This window comes from Vicia villosa, unplaced genomic scaffold (genome assembly GCF_029867415.1).
Source record: "Vicia villosa cultivar HV-30 ecotype Madison, WI unplaced genomic scaffold, Vvil1.0 ctg.000799F_1_1, whole genome shotgun sequence".
In the NCBI taxonomy this organism is placed as follows: Eukaryota; Viridiplantae; Streptophyta; class Magnoliopsida; order Fabales; family Fabaceae; genus Vicia; species Vicia villosa.
The window spans coordinates 676,601-683,469 of NW_026705354.1; the positions used below are offsets into that span (position 1 = coordinate 676,601).

General features: G+C 37.5%; 1 long non-coding RNA gene across 1 annotated transcript; it reads left to right on the plus strand.

Annotated features, from left to right (window-relative positions):
• The first annotated feature begins 3,702 nt into the window (after positions 1 to 3,702).
• LOC131631276 (uncharacterized) lies at positions 3,703 to 4,155 on the plus strand. The gene is made up of 3 exons (XR_009292644.1): positions 3,703 to 3,781; positions 3,875 to 3,970; positions 4,056 to 4,155. It is a non-coding gene; the product is annotated as an uncharacterized LOC131631276 (long non-coding RNA).
• Positions 4,156 to 6,869: the final 2,714 nt, after the last annotated feature.

The window sequence follows — 6,869 nt, forward strand, 5'->3', positions numbered from 1 at the left end:
GTAGAGAATCAAATGCAAGAGCTAAGTCATGCTTCCCATGCTTGCAAATGATGTCAACACTGTCAAAAGCTGAAATTTGCCTTCATTTTTCCAAATTCGCACTGGTGCAATCGATTTACACTTTATGCAAATCTATTTACATAGCTGAAAAAGGCAAAATCTGGGGCAAAAACAGTTATGCAAATCGATTGCTGTCTTATGCAAATCGATTTGCACTGATGGCAGAAGCAAATCTGGTGCAGAAACAGTTGTGTAAATTGATTTACACCTTATGCAAATCGATTTGCACAGTGAAAATGTTGAAAAATGCTCCTTTGATGGATATTTTGACTTGATACCTACAAAACACAAACATACAAAAGCACAATGCAATATTTTTGGTATTTTGGTTAGTAAAATAATATATACAAGACTAAAACATGGGTGCTCGATGATTCCTTTGCAGATGGATTGAGCACAACATCACAAGCAGATCTCTAAGATGAAACTCTTGATTGATGATTGGTATACAAGTGATGTGTAATCTTAGGGTCAAAAATTGGGGTATGACAGATGCCCCTATTTAAGTTTCTTCGATTCGGAGATACGATGATTGGAAATCTTCGTTTTGACGAAATCGAAGAGACTTAAATATATAAAACACAATTTTTGAACCTAAGATGCTATGCAATGAATGCATATGATGAGGATAAACCACGACAACACTGGGGAGGAAAAGGACTCCACTGGGGGAACAAATGTCTTGCTGGCATAACTCCACTGGGGAAGGCAAGACTTTGTTGGAGAGATGAAACTTTGGTGGGAAAAGAAACTTCTCTGGGGAAACATTTCGCACCAGAGAGGTTAAAGCAATCACCTTTCGCTGGAGATGATAAAGGGGGGCATCCTCTTTCACTGGGGATGAGAAAGTACGCATCCTGAATCAGAATACCAATTTTTCGTTAACACATCATCGTACCACTGATGATAACATTTTGATTCGTGGACCATCCTCTTACTCAATAGTTGAAGGTAGAAGAAAATCGAATCACCGTCTCAATAGTTGACGATAAGCTACCAACTCAATAGTCGAAGGTAGAAGCAAATTGAATTACCGCCTCAATGGTTGACGATAAGCTACCAACTCAATAGTTGAAGGTAGAAGAAAATTGAATTATCGCCTCAATGCACTACGCCAAATTTAATTTTTAACAGCACCCCTACTAAAGCGCTTCTAGTAAAAAGCGCTCTTATAGGTTGCACTAAAAGCAAAATAAAAAAACACGCTAAAAAAGCGCTCTTAAAGGGGGGGGTATGAGAGCGCTTCTGAAAAGCGCTGTGGTAGGGGGGGTGTATGAGAGCGCTTTTCAAAAGCGCTTTGGTAAGGGGGGGTATGAGAGCGCTTTTGAAAAGCGCTTTGGTAAGGGGGGGTATGAGAGCGCTTTTCAAAGCGCTGCTATAGGGGGGTTTAATGAGAGCGCTTTTTGCTAAAAAGCGCTGGTATAGACCAGGCTATGAGAGCGCTTTTCAGAAGCGCTTTAGTAGCCTTTATTAGTAAAAATTAAAAACAAAAACACGCTTTCACTTTCTCACTTTCTCTCTTTCGTTTTCTTTTTATTACTGTTTCTCACTTTCTCTGCAACCGAAAAACCCTCCGTCGTCGCCAGCCACAGCCACCACCGTTCGTCCCTCCGTCGCCAGCCACCACCGTTCGTCCCTCCGTCGCCAGCCACCACGTTCGTCCCTCCGTCGCCAGCCACCACCGTCGTTCTCTCCTCCGTCTGACTGTGCAAGGTAATATGATTTATAGGTTTAGTTTTAAGGGTTTCAACTAAGGGTTGCACTGCAATTTGAGAATGAAGCATATTACATGTTTGATTAAATGTCTTTAGAGTGTTTAATTTTCATTGAATATTTTCTTACTTTTATGATATTTTCTTACTTGAGATGGTGATTTGGTGAGACAATTTTTATAATCTTGTTTTATTGTCTCTTTGTATCTGCAGAATCTGAATCTCTAAAAGAAAATTGCTTAACCTTGTTCCCAATATATCACCACTCTTCTTTCTCCTTAGTTCAGGTTTGTGCTCTTAACTATACTTAAGGATACTTAAGTTAGGTAGTTATGCTTCAGGTTTTGTTGACTTATTGGAACAATGTTTCGTGAGGTTTTATATAAAAGTATAAGTTTTGAAGTTCTACTGTTATTTTGATTACATGAAAACTTTGGCATACTATTTCGTGAAGTATATTTATATATTTACTTATTTGTGGGATTGAGAATGAAAATGCTATCTTTATTCTAAAACATGATCGTTGTTCTCTTTCAAATGAGATGGGATGGGAAACATTCACATTATTTATTTCTGAAATGAAATGAGATGGGAAACATTCACATTATTCTCTTTCAAATTTTACATTATTTCATCTTGAACTTGTTTGAAGTGAATTTTGAGAGCCAATTTATACGTATATCATGGTTGTCCGGGATGTTGGTTTAGAGATTTAGAACTTGTTTTGAACCCAATTTCTCATGGTACAATGTGACTTCTTGCATCTTGTTTCATTTTTGGTTTGAAAATTGTGTTTGTTTGTGAGTTTACTTGAATTTGAATGAATTTGACATAATGATACAATGCTGATTTTTTTAAGCTATGGATTATGACCTAATTTTTATATTCTTCAATTAAGTTTTTTATTTTATATTTTTTAGGAATATCTTTGCTAGATAGGGGTTACTTGTGAAGAGTGAAAGTTTGATCTCATTCAAGAAGTTGCTTTCTACTATACAGGTAATTAATTGCTTTCCATTGACACAATTTCTAGTGTTGTCAATGTTATAGATTTGTGACTTATTCTTTTTGTATTGATAGGGGTTACTTGTGAAGAGTGAAAGTTTGATCTCATTCAAGAATCTTACATTGTGTGGGTCTACAAGTTGCTTACTACTATACAGGTAATATATTGTTCTCTCTCGCCAAAGTAATATGTTGAGTTTTATTGCTTCTGATTCATTCCGTAATATGTTGCGTTTTATTGCTTCTGATTCATTGCGTTTTATTGACAGAAACGCATTATTAATAGTGTACTAATGTGCTTTACTTTGTTTGATACAGGTTCAATGGCTTCAGATAAAGATGCTCCACCTGCAAACTCACAAGAAAACTCACAAGAAAGAGATGCTCCGGATACAAATGCTCCACCTGATACTGAAGCAAAAGAAGTTGCACGAGGCATCACGATTATGAAGGGAATCATACGACATAGAGACCAAGGATTAGTATACCCTTTGGAATGGAATTCTGAAAATCAACCAATTGGTCCTAATTCTGCAAAGTTGACAAGTTACATTGGTACACTTGTTCGTATGCATATTCCAATCTCCGTAGCTAAATGGAATATGAAGAGTGACGACTTGGATAATAAAAAAAAGGCGATTTGGGAAGAGCTTCAAGTATATACCATATATGGTTGTTGTTATTATATTGACGATAAATTGTTTACATTACTTATACTAACACACTATGCGTATGTTTTTTTGCAGAGGACCTTTGACATACCAGATGAGCGTAAGTGGGATCGTTCTAAATATATATTCGTGTATATTTATATATATATATATATATATATATATATATATATATATATATATATATATATATATATTTACTTATTTGTGGGATTGATCTAAACATATGCTTTTATATATTTGTTAATTAGATCAATACAAGTGTTCCGAAGTCAACGGGACGCACAGGTATCCCGAACTAAATCTAGCAACATTACTTGGATCCAAGTGCAGGTACATTATTTTTCACAATGTTGCTTATAATATATTTATGCTACTTGATAAAACAATGCACAACTATAGAATCTTATTTGTTTTTCTATGTAGTGTCCGCAACAGCGAAACAGTTACGATTGCGGATACTTTGTATTGAGGTATATAAAAGAAATCCTTCAGGCAAATCAATTAGAGATTCCGCTCACGGTATGAATTTATAACTTAAGATAATTTCATATAACTTATTACATTTAACTAAATGTATCATTCATATTTTTTTTTTGTTTTGTAGTACCTTGACGAATTCCGTGCCGCTACATACCCGAAACTTAAGTTGGAAGAAATAAAAGAGGATTTGAGTCATTTTTACATTAAGCACTTTTTCATGTAGGATTTGTGTCGATTTACTTACAATTTTATATAACATTATTGATGTTGTAATATATGATGTATATATATAATTTTGGATATTATTTTGGTATATATATTGTCTTACTGATGGCTGAAATAATATCGTCGAAAATAAATTACAGGTCAAAAATAAATTACAGGTCGAAAATATTACAGGTCGAAAATATTACAGGTCGACTGGGAGGATTAAATTACACGCTGCACATTAAAAAACCTCACAAACCTACTAAAGCGCTTCTAAGTAAAAGCGCTGCCAAAGATTAATAAAAAAGAATTAAAAAAAAAAAACGCAACATACGAAAGCGCTTCTGTAAAAGCGCTCTTATAGGGTGGGCTTTAAGAGCGCTTTTTCCTAAAAAAGCGCTCTTAAAGGCCACCCTATAAGAGCGCTTTTCCAAAAGCGCTTTCGTATGTTGCTTTTTTTTTTTTTTAACTCTCACAGGGGGGGCTATAAGAGCGCTTTTCTGGAAAAAGCGCTCTTAAAGGGGGGCCTACGAGAGCGCTTTTTCCAGGAAAACGCTCTTATAGGGGGACCTACGAGAGCGTTTTTTCCAGAAAAGCGCTCTTATAGGGGGGGCCTACCAGAGCGCTTTTAGAAGCGCTTTTGTAGGCTACGCCAGCGCAGCCTTTAACAGCGCTTTTAAGCGCTCTTAAAGCCCAAAAAAAGCGCTCTTGTAGGGCTTCCTTGTTGTAGTGATGGTTGACGATAAGCTGCTGAGAACAATAAGTTGCCGCTAAGAATAGGGATCAACTTCTTCAAGGACATGGCTTGAGAAAAGAAACTGGATGCAAACTGTCACTTCTGATGAAGGGACTTACCATTTGCTGACTTTGCTGAGGAATCTTTAAGCAAAACGAACTGTCTTCGTGAAGAAGGCTGCCATTCGTTATCTCAAAGGGAACAAACTGTCTTCTGCTGAAAGAGACTGCCATTTGCCGACCCTGTCGAGAAGTCCTCAAGCGGAACGAACTGTCTTCTACTGAAAGAGACTGCCATTCGTTGACCCATCTTAGGAAAAAGTGAGCAAACTGTCTTCTAATGGAGGAGACTGCCATTTGCTGACTTTAAAATTAGAATTCTTAAACGAATTGTCTTCATGAAGAAGACTGCCATCCGTTATCTCAAAGGGAACAAATTGCCTTCTGCTGAAAGAGACTGCCATTTGCCGACCCTGTCGAGAAATCCTCAAGCGGAACGAACTGTCTTCTGCTGAAAGAGACTTCCATTCGTTGACCCATCTTAGGAAAAAGTGAGCAAACTGTCTTCTAATGGAGGAGACTGCCATTTGCTGACTTTAGAATAAGAATTCTTAAACGAACTGTCTTCATGAAGAAGACTGCCATTTGTTATCTCAAAGGGAACAAACTGTCTTCTGCTGAAAGAGACTGCCATTTGCCAACCCTGTCGAGAAATCCTTAAGCGGAACGAACTGTCTTCTGCTGAAAGAGACTGCCATTCGTTGACCCATCTTAGGAAAAAGTGAGCAAACTGTCTTCTAATGGAGGAGACTGCCATTTGCTGACTTTAAAATAAGAATTCTTAAACGAACTGTCTTCATGAAGAAGACTGCCATCCGTTATCTCAAAGGGAACAAACTGTCTTCTACTGAAAGAGACTGCCATTTGCCGACCCTGTCGAGAAATCCTTAAGCGGAACGAACTGTCTTCTGCTGAAAGAGACTGCCATTCGTTGACCCATCTTAGGAAAAAGTGAGCAAACTGTCTTCTAATGGAGGAGACTGCCATTTGCTGACTTTGGTGGGGAACTTTGAGAGCGGACAAGCTATTTTCTGGAGAAGATTGTCAACTGTCGACCTGCTTGGGAAGTCCAAAAGTGGACAAACTATCTTCCGGAGAAGATTGCCGTCTACTGACCCGTTGGGAATAACAAAAGTAGTGAACAAACTTACTCTTTGAGGGAGATTTTTGCTTGCTTTGAAGATAAGATTGATATGTGGAGACGTACAAACTTGCTCAAATAAAGAGGCTTGTTGTCAGCCAAAACATGATGGGGATAACATAAGTTGCTTAAAGTCAAAACCTGCCCCTTGCTTTCAAGCACAAATTCCAAGGGAATGCAATAACAACACTGCTGGAAAATAAATATTTCAGTCTCTGATAAGAACATCAATCACAAATGAATTTTCCATTGTTGAGGAAAGAAGAAATCCTCAAGAGGTGCAAAATAAATGCCTTCTCAATCTAGGTTTCCCAGCCTAGAGAGGTTCAAAATAGTATTGCAAGACACCAAAGTTCAACTCCAAGAACAAACTGGATAGAAACGGTCAAACAAAGCTTTGCCTCCTGAGGAATAAACTCAACTGGGGATTAATCAATCTCTGTGAGGAATTTACAGATCATCTTCTTCTTATCAAAAAGATTGGACAACACATCAAGCTCTATTATGGGAAATTAGAGAAAATTTCTTTGGAGAAAATCACCATTCTGAACTTGCAGAGGAACTAAGAAGTTAACATCAAAGCAAACAAGTTAACATGCGGGGGATTTTAGTTCAAAACTCAACACAAGGTGAGAAAGAAAACCCAACAGTCAACCGTTGTCTCAAAACTTCTTGGTAGAGAGTGACATACTCTGGATTGATCATGGCAACAACCTTTGTACTTCAAGATAATGAGGTGATCAAGGTAACTTCGGATTCACAACTAGCCCCAGATTACATGGTCTATGAAAGGAA